Source organism: Phyllobates terribilis, unplaced genomic scaffold (genome assembly GCF_046119375.1).
Source record: "Phyllobates terribilis strain yellow unplaced genomic scaffold, ASM4611937v1 Scaffold_136__1_contigs__length_4911898, whole genome shotgun sequence".
NCBI classification, from domain to species: Eukaryota; Metazoa; Chordata; class Amphibia; order Anura; family Dendrobatidae; genus Phyllobates; species Phyllobates terribilis.
This window is the reverse complement of record NW_027362896.1, coordinates 2,309,150-2,323,425: the sequence shown is the minus strand read 5'-3', so window position 1 is coordinate 2,323,425 and position 14,276 is coordinate 2,309,150. Positions and strand designations below refer to the sequence as shown.

Here is a 14,276-nt window from a genome sequence, read left to right as displayed (position 1 = left end):
TTGATCCAAAGGTGGTGCTCTCGATGTCGGAGAGCGCTCAACACTAGCAGGTGTTTCCACTTCCCAATGAACTGACGACCTGCCAATCACACTGGCTGTTGCGGGTAAAGAGGTGGCAGGTCTGCGTCCAAAAACATGTGTGACTGCTGTCCCCCCAGTCACAGAGGATGAAGAGGCTGCGGATGCACAAGATGGGGCAGACGGTGGTTGGCCCAGCCGGCTAGGCCGCATTGTAGCACAGTGAGCTTCCCACTGCAACTTATGCTTCATATCCATGTGACGGTACATGCATGAAGTACTCAAACTATGTATTTTTTGGCCTCTACTTAGCTTTTGCTGACAAATATTACAGATAACACGAGTTGGGTCATCCTTATCGATCTGAATAAATGCCCAGGCTATGCAAGGCTTAGAGCCCATGTGACCCGAAGAGCCACTACGACTTGTGGTCAGAGGCAGAGTTGTGGTTGAGGATGCAGTTGTTGACGTGCTTCCAGTACTCTGTCTCTGTTCAGGAAGGCGCAACCTAACCTCGTCGTCAATAGCATCTGTGATGCCCCGCTGCGCTTGGTATCACAGATCCTACAAGAGTGCATTGATGGAATCCTCCACAAGAGGCCCCCATAAACATTCACACATCTCCACCTTCCACCTCAGACCAGCAGAGGGAGCCCGTTAGGGATATAAATAGGGAAGGTGGAGCTAGGCAGTTCAGTTCCTCTGAAGAGTTCCTGCAGTAGAGAAGCCTAAGAGAGGTCAGTCTGCAGTGGAGCTCAGTCTAGTCTAGAGAACGCAGTTAATAGTTCAGCAGTGGAGCACGAGGCTCCTGCTTGCTAGATTCAGGGAGCCCAGATAGAGCTTAAGGTGTGCCGGTGCCGTAAGATCAGTGAAGCGCGGCAAGCTGCCGTTAGTGTGTATAGCCTAGTGAGGGCCCGAGTAGGCCGAAGGCGAGTGGCGAGTTAGTACATAAGGGGCAGAGGAGCTTAACCAGCTCACCCCGAAGCATTTACCGGACACAGGATCCGAGCTTACCGGTATCTCTATGACCCAGTAAGGCATAACCGGAATCCCTGGAGAACTACAAGTCCCAGGATCGCTAAGGTGCTGATATGTAACAGAGCCAGGAGACGCTTAGGCCCCGCATACTGGGAGCGTGAACTCCAAGAGAAGGCCCTACCACAAGGTCAGCCAGCGCAGGACAGAGACAAAGTTAGGCCTAGCTCCAGGCAGGTCAGAAACTTACTACGCAGAGGCAAGAAACAGGAGGCCCTACACCCGCTCATTGGGGAGGATCCTGATATGCACCCTTCACCCTACAGTGCTCCGGGATGTGCCTGAATTTCCACCAGTAAAAGGTACTGAAGTGACTACCGTGTCCGTTCCCGTTCTTGCTCTGACCCAGCTGGGTCTCGCCTGTCCTGCATTCCCCCTGCATACGCTGCCCTGAGACCTAGCTCCACCTGTGGGGAGCTATACCATCGAGCTGCCTTATCACCGGCCTCAGTGGACTGCTGCAGCGCTGGTGCTTGTCACCAGATACCACAGGTGGCGTCATGAACTCTTATAAAATTAACAATTATCCACCCTTTTAAAGAGAGACCCCAGGGTACCGGCCAGGGAGCCGACCACCGCGACATCCCCAAGGCCAGGCAAATGCCCGGGTACCGAGTCATCCCCATCCCCAGGGCTAGTCACATCCTCCTCCACCTCCTCTGCTGACCTCATCGACTGTCTGACTGTGGGTTGACAGTAAGTGGGATCTCCAACCTCGTCATCATCACCCTGTGTGTTATCACACCCGTCGCCCTCAGAGCCAACCTCTTCCTGCCCTGACCGAAAAGTCAAGTTGTCGCTCCAATCAGGTATTTGAGTCTCATCATCGTCTTCATCATTGTCTCCACCAACAGGAGTTACAGTTTGGGAACAAGGGTCTACATTATGCTCAGAACCTTCTTCATCTGGTCCTGGATCCAACTTATAAAGATTCTGGGCATCGGATCAGATCATTTCCTCATCTGGATTAACAGAAGCTCTGGAGCAGACCTCCGTTTCCCAGGCTATAGTATGAGTAAACAGCTGGGTAGACTCAGCCATCTGTGTTACCCCATACTCAGACGGGCAGCTGGAGACTTGGGAGCTGTGAGGAAGCAAGTGCGATTGGGGTGACACCTCTGAGGACTGGAGTATTTGTGATGTTGAAATTGAGGTGATGGAGAGCCCACTTGAAGGAGCACTTGATATCCGTTGAAGCACCTGCTGTTTTTGTGCCTCATCTAGAATTTGTAGCGATGGGCGTGTCCGTAAGAATGGGATCGTATCACATTGTCCACGAAAAGAAGTCGACATCTTAGTTTGGCTGGAAGATGGTCTTTCTTCTGCAGATGTTACTCCCCCCCCCACCGTGGGGGGCCTCGACCCACCGGCGGACAGGCACCAGTATTGGGATAGGGGGGCTGGCCGTCAGGGTCCACCGCGACTCTGGCACAAACCCGGCGACACAGAGGTGGCACAGGCAGGAACGGACTGGCCGTGTCGGCTTCTCACTTTTTGGATTTTAGAAGGGCATGACATGCCTATATCTGTGTCTCCCCCTCCTTTTACTCCTCCACCTCTTTTCTTTTCGCATGACTATATGTACTTGTCACTTTTCCATGTGTTAGTTGTGTCTTCTGAGCAGTTTGTCAGCTTTTGGACACCTTTGAAGGTGTTTTCTATGTGTTTCTATGTGTTTTTGTTTGCCTGCCATTGGTTTTAACGGTGTTCGAAGGTGTTCGACGAACAGTTCGACGAACAGTTCGGCGAACACACGGGTGTTCGACGAACCGAACCGAACTCGAACACTACGGGGGTGGCTCAACACTAATGCAGACCAATTCCAGCACTACTAGGCCAACCAATAAAAAAATATCAGCTATGGACTTCTACACCTACCATATGATGATCAGACAAGGTTCAAACCACATTTTACCATGTAGGCAACTTTTTCATCAATTTATAGTAGATATGTATGCTAAGGTGGAAAGCGAGCGTCCTCTGTACATACGACTGAACCAACAAAAACTTTGAGAGGATGAAAACATTCATTTAAGAGATGCTGTTCCTAATTATGGCAACATGGTCAGCTCTATGTTGCTTGTTCTGGGCGGGAGGGGGGAGTGGGGGGGAATAACTCAAAAAATCTTCTCATATATGCACATGAAGGTAAACCGAAAAACGCTTTACCAGAAAGCGATACAATAGATGGCTGTGCATTAGTAAATCAGTCTAAGGCCGCGGCCCCACTATCAGTATTTGGCCAGTATTTTTTCTCAGGAGTGGGAGCCAAAACCAGGAGTGGGTGATAAATGCAGAATTGGTGACTTGTTTCTATTATACCTTTTCTCTGTTTGTTCCTCACCTGGTTTTGGCTCCCACTCCTGGGAAAAAATACTGAACGAATTACCGTGGCCTTACTCCTCTGTCCGTTACCCAGTGATCGGTTACACTGGGGGGAGTGGGTGAAGGGTTGCACTATGCTGCCCCCTCTTAATATTTTCCATGAAGTCCCCATGAAACGTTGCCTGTGCCGACAGCTGATGGATCTCGCGTCACAGATCTGACAGGATCATCTGGATTGTTCCATAGGACTTACAGGAGGAACCGGTCTAGAAAGCAGAAGATCCAGCAAAGTATCGGCCATATAATGCTGCAAATCCCCCGAATATCATCACTACTATCTACATTACTGTGCTGGAGCTAGGAGAGGAATAATGGCGTTGTGTGAGGACTTCTCTGGGCTTCTGTCCTTCATCCTGCAGTCGTCTGAATGGATCTAATGTGGACGGGAACCAGTAAGCCGCATTCTGTCCACAGATGTTACCTCACTGTTCACACCACACAGAGACCACAAAAGAGTCTCCGTGCTGAAGGGGTTAATGCCCCCTGCACCCAGTAATGGGGATCTCCACATACCTCCACCTGCAGAGCCGCCACCACATATATGGCAGAGACTAAATCCAAGTCGGGCACCTCACTGCAATAAAGGACCTCTCCTGACGTCATGCCCATGTGACCATGCAATTTGATGATGTCACTGGAAGGGGCGGGGTCTCATTCTCCATCGCAAACCTGACACTGGAAGGCGCGTTCTGCTGCTGCTGAGGCTGTGGTGATTACACCGAGGAGCTGAGGGGTTTTGGAGGCGTAGATAAGTGGATGTTCCTGTATGGGGGCTGAACAGGGAGATCTTGTAGGTGTGGGGAAGAAGGGGGCAATGTTACTTGTATGACCATGCTGAAGTTGATTTCTTATTCAGCAATTTTTTTTCTGTTTTTTACAAGTTTAATTACAAAAATAAAAAATTACAATAATAAAATACAATGTAGTGATGTGTCCTGATGTGAATACTCTTAAAAGCGGCTACAAAAGTCATAAAGTTTGCACAAAAATGGGCATCAAAGTGGGCACTGAAGGGCATTATTGAAAGGGTTAAATGACTTTGGGCTACTGATCTGACACTGCAAAAACACAGATCAGGGTGCCCCACAACTAACTCAAGTCACTCCGTCCTGGCCCAAATGGGTTCTGGGCATCACAACGGGCATCAAAGTGGGCAGACAGTCGATTTTGATGAGCAAAATAAGTAACTGGTGTTTTTCAGGTGTTAAGTTACTTTGGGCCACTGATCTCACACCAGCATTTCATACACAGCGATGGCCCGCATAAAATTTAGGTCACTCCAGACTGGCACAAATGGGTTCTGGGCATCAGAACGGGCATCAACGTGGGCAAATAGCCACTTTTCACAAATATGCATAAGTAACTGGTGTTTTTCATGGGTTAAATGACTTTGGGCCACTGATCTCACACCAGCATTTCATACATAGTGATGGCCCGCATCAAATTCAGGTCACTCCAGGCTGGCCCAAATGGGTTCTGGGCATCAACGTGGGCAAATAGCCACTTTTCACAGATTTGAATAAGTAACTGGTGTTTTTCATGGGTTAAATAACTTTGGGCCACTGATTTCACACCACCATTACATACATACATATATGCATACATGCATAAAAAACAGGTCACTCCAGACTGGCCCAAATGGGTCCTGGGTAGGCATGAGAGGACATTTCAATGTTCGATTTGGAAAAGTTCGCCGAACAAATTGATATTCGCCGAACATTTCCGAATCCCATAGGAGTCAATGGGGGGACCAAAAAATGCATATACAACACCTAGAAACGGGACCAAAAGAAGCCAAAACACATCAAATTAGGTGTAGACACCAGGGAAGTGCCATCAATTGACCCAGAGTATAAGTACTATAATTATTATTACTGTGACAGCAACATTTATTCAGTTGCGCTTTACATGTCAAAAGGGGTCACCGACTGGTACAACAGGAGAGAGGACCCTGCCTGCGAGGGCGCTTTGTCACGGACATGGTTTGTGGAACCACTGTTCCACGGACCCCGGAGAGCCTGGAGGGGGGTGACTAAGCAAGCAGCGGACTGTTTACTAGAGCCTCTGATGGTGAGGTTAGACTTGGCTCCCGATGAACAGCAGGTGCCACTCCAAGACAGACCAACAAACGTGCAGCAGCTGGACCCAGTAGGACAGACTAGATGGTGCAGCAGGCAGAGTCTGTATCAGGAGTGCAGCAGGCAGAGTCTGAATCAGGAGTGCAGCAGGCAGAGTCTGAATCAGGAGTGCAGCAGGCAGAGTCTGAATCAGGAGTGCAGCAGGCAGAGTCTGTATCAGGAGTGCAGCAGGCAGAGTCTGTATCAGGAGTGCAGCAGGCAGAGTCTGTATCAGGAGTGCAGCAGGCAGAGTCTGTATCAGAAGTGCAGCAGGCAGAGTCTGAATCAGGAGTGCAGCAGGCAGAGTCTGAATCAGGAGTGCAGCAGGCAGAGGCTGTATCAGGAGTGCAGCAGGCAGAGTCTGAATCAGGAGTGCAGCAGGCAGAGGCTGTATCAGGAGTGCAGCAGGCAGAGGCTGTATCAGGAGTGCAGCAGGCAGAGTCTGTATCAGGAGTGCAGCAGGCAGAGTCTGAATCAGGAGTGCAGCAGGCAGAGGCTGTATCAGGAGTGCAGCAGGCAGAGGCTGTATCAGGAGTGCAGCAGGCAGAGGCTGTATCAGGAGTGCAGCAGGCAGAGTCTGTATCAGGAGTGCAGCAGGCAGAGTCTGTATCAGGAGTGCAGCAGGCAGAGTCTGAATCAGGAGTGCAGCAGGCAGAGTCTGAATCAGGAGTGCAGCAGGCAGAGTCTGAATCAGGAGTGCAGCAGGCAGAGGCTGTATCAGGAGTGCAGCAGGCAGAGGCTGTATCAGGAGTGCAGCAGGCAGAGGCTGTATCAGGAGTGCAGCAGGCAGAGGCTGTATCAGGAGTGCAGCAGGCAGAGTCTGTATCAGGAGTGCAGCAGGCAGAGTCTGTATCAGGAGTGCAGCAGGCAGAGTCTGAATCAGGAGTGCAGCAGGCAGAGTCTGAATCAGGAGTGCAGCAGGCAGAGTCTGAATCAGGAGTGCAGCAGGCAGAGTCTGTATCAGGAGTGCAGCAGGCAGAGGCTGTATCAGGAGTGCAGCTGGCAGAGTCTGTATCAGGAGTGCAGCAGGCAAAGTCTGTATCAGGAGTGCAGCAGGCAGAGTCTGTATCAGGAGTGCAGCAGACAGAGTCTGTATCAGGAGTGCAGCAGGCAGAGGCTGTATCAGGAGTGCAGCTGGCAGAGTCTGTATCAGGAGTGCAGCAGGCAGAGGCTGTATCAGGAGTGCAGCTGGCAAAGTCTGTATCAGGAGTGCAGCAGGCAGAGTCTGTATCAGGAGTGCAGCAGACAGAGTCTGTATCAGGAGCGCAGCAGGCAGAGTCTGTATCAGGAGTGCAGCAGGCAGAGTCTGTATCAGGAGTGCAGCAGGCAGAGGCTGTATCAGGAGTGCAGCAAGGACTGGTATGCAGCCTTACACAACTTAGACTGCAGAACAGGAAGGTTCCCCTACAGCCAACCCAATAGATGGAGACCCAATTAGGATTCCCCACATTTAAAAAAATTAGTGGCAGATGTCAGCAAAGTGTAATCAATTTCACAACTTTAGAAATAGTGTAAATAAGACCCACATCTGTTCCAGTACAGCCAACCCAGGAGATGGAGACCTAACCAGGAGTGTTCACATTGCCCTAAATAAGGGCCTAACACCACCAAAGTGGCATCAATTTCACCAGAGTATAAGTATTGCAAAGGAGGCCTAAACCAGTTCCACTACAGCCAACCCAATAGATGGAGACCCAATCAGGATTCCCCACATTTAAAAAATTAGTGGCAGACGCCAACAAAGTGGCATCAATTTCACTACAGTACAAATAGTGTAAATAAGAACCACACCTCTTCCAGTACAGACAGTCCAGGAGATGGAGACCTAACCAGGAGTGTTCACATTGCCATAAATGAGGGCCTGACACCACCGAAGTGGCATCAATGTCATCAGACTACAAGTAGTTTAACGCAGACCCAAACCTGTCCCACTACAGCAAACCCAATGGATAGAAACACAATCAGAATTCTCCACATTTCCCAAAATTAGGGCCTAAAACTTGCAGCAGCAGCAAGAGCAGGCACAGAAGCTATATCACAGACTGCAATTTCAAGAGATCAATGCAGCACACTCAAAAAGACAACATCGCCTACTCTGTACAGTCTGCAATTGGGGTGCAAAAGTCCTTGGAGATCCATGACTTGTTGATCTTTTTTTTTCAAATTTCTTTATTTAGGAACGAAACATAAAACATAGCAAGTATATAGATAAAGCCATACACTAAACATATTTTTGGCAGAGTAATGCAGGAGAATACAAAAGTATCATAGAACAGTAAAAAAAAAATAATACATATATATATATAATATAATAAACATCTGTAAAGTAATCAAGAATCCACATTGTGACTTTAGTTTTGTCCAAATTTTTCATATTAAGACAGGAAGGAGAAGAAGAGCAGAAAGAAAAGAAGAACTTCAGGTAAAAAAGGAAAGGACTTAAAGAGAAAAGTAAATGGGGGGAGGGGAAATGGTAAGGGGAGTGGGGAGAAGAAAAAAAAAAAAGAGGAAAAAATCCCACCCCAGTCTAGACAACCGTTTGAACAAAAATCCCCCAATGGCAATCAAGGCTGAGAGTTGAGCTGCACAAGGCTTCCATATTCATTAGATTGCTTAAATTCCATCCAATAGAACCACGTTTTGTAGAAGACCTCATATCTATTGTAGAGAGAAGCAGTCAAATCCTCAATGTACATTAAATCATTGACCTGAGAAATCCAGAGGGACGGGCTAGGTGGATTAACTTTCTTCCATAACAACGGAATACAAGCTCTGGCAGCCTTCACCAAAAATCTCAATAGGGAACGTTTGTAGGAGGAAACAGAAGTCTCACCAAGCTGTAGAAGGAATAGTCCAGGACCCATTTCAGATGAAATGCCTGTAATTGACCTTATAATGCTTTTCACTTTAGTCCAGAACGGTTGTAAAACCGGACAGGACCAAAAGATATGAAGGAAATCTCTCTCGCCTGATCCACATCTCCAACACTTAGGGTCAATAGAGGGGAACATTTTGTTCAACTTATCCGGGACCCTGTACCACCTCCAAAGGAGTTTGAAATTCGCTTCCTGAAGCAGAGAACTTATGGAAGATTTATGCGTTAAGGACAGCACCTTTTCCCTTTGTTCCATGGAGAGAGTGATACCCAAGTCCTCTTCCCATTGTGTTAAAAATCTGGGAGGAGGCTGATCCATTGCGTTAGTTAGCATTGAGTGTACGGAGGAAAGTGCATTATGAATCACCCCCTTACCCATGCAAAGATTTTCAAACGCGGAAGGGGTTCGTGTATATTGAATGTAATTTGGAAGGGAGCGAACAAAGTGACGCAGTTGGAGAGAACGCCATGTGCCCAGTGCTAAGGGATCAGTAATCGCTTGAAGTGCCTCTAAAGAAGGCCAATCATTATCTACGCCAATCTGGAAAGCCCTAAACCTTTCCTGAGAAATCCAAAGTCTAAAAACAGGATCTGACAAACCAGTGGAGAAGTCCGGAGAGCCGATAGTAGGCGATAAAGGAGATGGAATGGGAAGGAGAAGTTTGCGTATCTCTGGTCTGGAGCAGCAGAGTGTAGCACTAATTGTGGGATGAGATTTCAGTGAAGATTGGGAAAAGAAGGGTACCCAGGGGAGAGCAGCTAGAGTGGCCTCTGAAAAGCTTTGTTCTATTTGTACCCATGGCTTCGCCGAGGCATGCCTACACCAATCTATAACTCTAGACATATGACCAGATAAATAGTATGTTTTTACATCCGGAAGGCCCAAGCCTCCCCGACTTTTTGGTCTACATAGAAGGGATCGCTGGAGTCTAGCGGGTTTGTTAGTCCATGTGGAACCTATTTGCAAGGACACGATAGATTTAAAAAAGGAGCTAGGGATTTTAATGAGAAGAGTTTGAAAGAGATATAATATGAGAGGGAGGATATTCATTTTGGAATTTCTGCCAAACAAAGTAAAGTAAAGTTTAGACCATTTTGAACAATTAACTTTAGTGTTCTGGAGCAATGGTAAGAAATTAAGTTTGAATATGGATTTCATATCAGCAGAGAGGAGAATGCCGAAATACTTCAGGGACTGAGATGACCAACGAAATTTGATTGAATTCTGTAATGAGGAAACTAATTTCAAAGGGAGATTTATATTCAAAAGCCTCTGACTTAGTTAAGTTGATCTTAAAATTAGACAAAAATGCATATTTTTTAAATTCCAACATCAAGCTAGAGAGAGATACAATCAGGTTAGTTATGAAGAATCACAGGTCATCTGCATAGGCTGCAATTTTGTAAGAGATATTTTGAATCTTTAGACCCATAATATCTGGGTTAGACCAGATACACCAAAGGAAGTCAGGATAAAGATTAGGAGGCTGAAGGGAGATCTGCAACCCGATAGATTTCAACACCTCCTACATGAACACCCAGTTGACCCGGTCAAAGGCCTTTTTGGCATCTGTGGATAAGAGCATCAAAGAGGTGCCATCCAATTTGGCCCTATTAATAAGATTCAAGGCCTTGGTGGTGTTTTTCTTTGCTTCTCTTTTGGGCATAAAGCCCGCCTGGTCAGGGTGAATAATGTCTCTGAATAAGGAGACATAATGTCTCCAATTTCACCTCAATGTACACTGTTCATGTGTCTCGCTAATGGGGTGTCACGGTCATGGTATATATTGCCCAAATGCTCCCCCTCGCTCCCTTCGTCTTGCCCATATAATCTAGGGGGCAGGTGCATGTGGCCATAAATAAAAGTCCGTGGAGGAACTTGAGAAAGATTTACATGGTCTCATCCAATTACATGTACAACTTTCTCCACATCTAAAGAAACCACAGACTCTTCTATCTAGCCAAGTCCCCTTGAGTTTTTTTTATAGACTCTATGCACTAAACGGTCCCTAATTGACCGAAACTCTCTGAAACTTATTGTGGAAGACGATCCCACAGCACCCTCAGATCTGGGTCAGCTCCAAGCATACCCCAGTGTTTTCTGAGGATATTAAAGATACGGTCACTCTGATTGTCATAAATTCCTATTACTCGTGTTATCCCATCTTTTTCTTGATCTCTTGGTTAGGTATGGAGGAGTGTCTGACTTTCCCGTTTTTCTGAAATTGATTGTGTGGAATACAAAATGTACTGTAGGTACTCTTCTTCCCCGAATCTGGTGTTCATGTCTATTGCCTGTATATTAAAATCTGTGACATTAGTTCAGTTCCTTCTCAACCGTAAAAATTGGCCTTTGGGTATTCCTTTTTTAGGGGGATGGGGTGGTGGCTATCCCACTTCAAAAGTTTATTAGTGCTTGAATGTTTATAGTAGATGAGTGTCCCTAGGGTCCCATCCAGTTCTTTCTTGATTGTTACATCCAGGAAAGGCAACTGGTTATAACTAAACTCCGCTGTAAATCTCAGACCCACTGTATTGATGTTGAGTTCCCTGACAAATTAAAAAAATTGTTCACTCGTCCCTGACCAGATGATAAAAATGTTGTCTATATATCTATACCATACCCCAATATGTGGACGCCACCACTTATGATCATCTCTGAATATTGTGGATTCCTCCCACCAGCCCAGGAATAGATTAGCATATGAGGGGGCACAGGGTCTCCCCATCGTAGTACCCCTGAGCTGGTGGAAGTACTTCCTGTCAAAAAGAAAGAAGTTTTGAGTAAGAGTGAATTTTAGAAGATCCTCCATGAAGTCATTATGTCTGCTACACTCTATTGATCTCGATTTCAAGAAATGTCTTACCCCTCTGATACCATCATCATGTTGCTGCACAAAGCCTCGATATCTAGCAATGCCTGCTCCCCTACATGCATGTATACATGCTCAAGGGTATACATGTAGGGGAGCAGGCAAAAGGAAAAACATTTTCCAGAGGGTTTATTGCAACTGTAAAACCTCAGGACTTATTCCAACTGCAGGACCTCAGGCGGTACTGTGGGGGCATCATATATACTGCATAAGGGGTATAACGGGGCATTACCCTGTGTGGGGGCATCATACTGTATAAGTGGCATAATGGGGGCATTACACTGTGTGGGGGCATCATATATACTGCATAAGGGGTATAATGGGGCAATACACTGTGTGGGGGCATCATACATACTGCATAAGGGGCATAATGGGGGCATTACACTGTGTGGGGGCATCATACATACTGCATAAGGGGCATAATGGGGGCATTACACTGTGGGGGGCATCATACATCCTGCATAAGGGGCATAATGGGGGCATTACACTGTGTGGAGGCATCATGGGGGCATTACACTGTGTGGGGGCATCATACATACTGCATAAGGGGCATAATGGGGGCATTACACTGTGTGGGGTATCATATATACTGCATAAGGGGCATAATGGGGGCATTACACTGTGTGGGGGCATCATACATACTGCATAAGGGGCATAATGGGGGCATTACACAGTGTGGGGTTTCATATATACTGCATAAGGGGCATAATGGGGGCATTACACTGTGTGGGGGCATCATACATCCTGCATAAGGGGCATAATGGGGGCATTACACTGTGTGGTGACATCATACATACTGCATAAGGGGCATAATGGGGGCATTACACTGTGTGGGGGCATCATACATTCTGCATAAGGAGCATAATGGGGGCATTACACTGTGGGGGGGCATCATACATCCTGCATAAGGGGCATAATGGGGGCATTACACTGTGGGGCAGTAAAGGGGTCCTGTACTATGAGAACAATACGTTTCCTCCCTTCCTGTCTCCATAGTTGGGTCGTATGTATCTATTACAGGAAACAGAACAAAAACCTTATGATTCTTATAAAGGGGCAACACAAGACCCCCAAAAGAGTCTCCGTGCTGAAGGGGTTAATGCCCCCTGCCCCAGTAATGGGGTCTCCACATACCTCCACCTGCAGAGCCGCCACCACATATATGGCTGCTCTGTGCACACAGGACCTGTGATGAGGTCACAGGAGGGGAGGAGTCAGGGGTCACATGATCAGGGGCCTCAGTGGATGCAGGACTCTGCTGTGCTGGTTGTCATGGTGCTGGATGAGCTGAAGTTTATGTGTGGGGTCAGGAGGGGTTTACAGTGTGGATGTAGCAGAGCCGCGTGTGTACGAGGTGTACGGAGCGGAGCCGCGTGTGTACGAGGTGTACGGAGCGGAGCCGCGTGTGTACGAGGTGTACGGAGCGGAGCCGCGTGTGTACGAGGTGTACGGAGCGGAGCCGCGCGTGTACGAGGTGTACGGAGCGGAGCCGCGTGTGTACGAGGTGTACGGAGCAGAGCCGCGTGTGTACGAGGTGTACGGAGCGGAGCCGCGCGTGTACGAGGTGTATGGAGCTGAGCCACGTGTACAAAGTGTACGTAGTGGAGCCGCGTGTGTGCGAGGTGTACGTAACGGAGCCGCGTGTACGAGGCGTACGGAGCAGAGCCGCGTGTGTACGAGGCGTACGGAGCAGAGCCGTGTGTGTACGAGGCGTACGGAGAAGAGCCGCGTGTGTGCGAGGTGTACGGAGAAGAGCCGCGTGTGTGCGAGGTGTACGGAGCGGAGCCGCGTGTCCCGGATTTCCCCTTTAGTTAATTTTCTTATTATTTTTTTTATGGAAATTACAGTAAAATGTCCCCAATCCCTTTTTCCCTTCTCCCAATCCATAATGCTGGGGTAAGATTATCTCTACAGAAACCCCTGTGCAGGAATGTTAGGGCTCCAGCGACATCACATCTATTATACAGAGAATAGCGCCATCTCCATAGCTCTGTACACAAGGACACAGAGATCAGACAAGGTCCTCATATTCAGGCAGCTTCTATTTTACTCCAACCCTCTTTATAAGAACAAGATCAGAGTCTCATTATACCAAGCAGAGAAGCTCCAGGGACAAAGACCCCGTCTGGTTCTAATGTTAGGGTGAACAGTTTGGTATGTTCACTAGTTGCCTGCTCCTGGCCTAATGGATATGATCAAGTGCATGCAAGAAAGAATAACATCAGACACACACAATGTCGGATGTAAGCTCTCCTTGATCAGCTAGGGCACAGCTCCAAGTGTCCTTTATTCAACTCCAACATAGATTTATATAAACTCTGTATATGGGCTCGGTTAGCCCCAGAATGTGAGTAACCAGATGTATTGATAGGTTAGTCCATGGGGCGTGGTCCATGTGGTCATCAAGGGGCGTGATGCATGAGGTCATCAGGGGGCATAGTCCATGAGGTCATCAGGGCGAGATGACCTGGCCTCCACAGTCACCAGACCTGAACCCAATCGAGATGGTTTGGGGTGAGCTGGACCGCAGAGTGAAGGCTAAGGGGCCAACAAGTGCTAAGCATCTCTGGGAACTCCTTCAAGATTGTTGGAAGACCATTTCCGGTGACTACCTCTTGAAGCTCATCAAGAGAATGCCAAGAGTGTGCAAAGCAGTCATCAAAGCAAAAGGTGGCTACTTTGAAGAACCTAGAATATAAGACATATTTTCAGTTGTTTCACACTTTTTTGTTAAGCATATAATTCCACATATGTTAATTCATAGTTTTGATGCCTTCAGTGTGAATGTACAATTTTCATAGTCATGAAAATACAGAAAAATCTTTAAATGAGAAGGTGTGTCCAAACTTTTGGTCTGTACTGTATATCCAAAGGAAATTAACACAATAAACACAAACTCGCATACACCTACTCTGACTGCCTAGTTGGGGGCTGTAAAAGACTGAAGGGGGCCTAGCTTTTCTATATCTGCAT

The 14,276-nt window shown here is 47.4% G+C and overlaps 2 protein-coding genes across 2 annotated transcripts in view; both read right to left on the bottom strand.

Moving 5' to 3' along the window:
- The window catches only part of LOC141204969 (uncharacterized), a 32,867-nt gene extending 28,830 nt beyond the window's left edge, over positions 1 to 4,037 (bottom strand). The window contains exon 1 of the mRNA XM_073664009.1: positions 3,952 to 4,037. The gene's annotated coding sequence lies outside the window, so the exon portion shown is untranslated. The remainder of the gene's footprint in view (positions 1 to 3,951) is intronic.
- The window catches only part of LOC141204972 (uncharacterized), a 230,552-nt gene extending 218,054 nt beyond the window's left edge, over positions 1 to 12,498 (bottom strand). The window contains exon 1 of the mRNA XM_073664013.1: positions 12,438 to 12,498. The gene's annotated coding sequence lies outside the window, so the exon portion shown is untranslated. The remainder of the gene's footprint in view (positions 1 to 12,437) is intronic.
- Between the last annotated feature and the right edge of the window lie 1,778 nt (positions 12,499 to 14,276).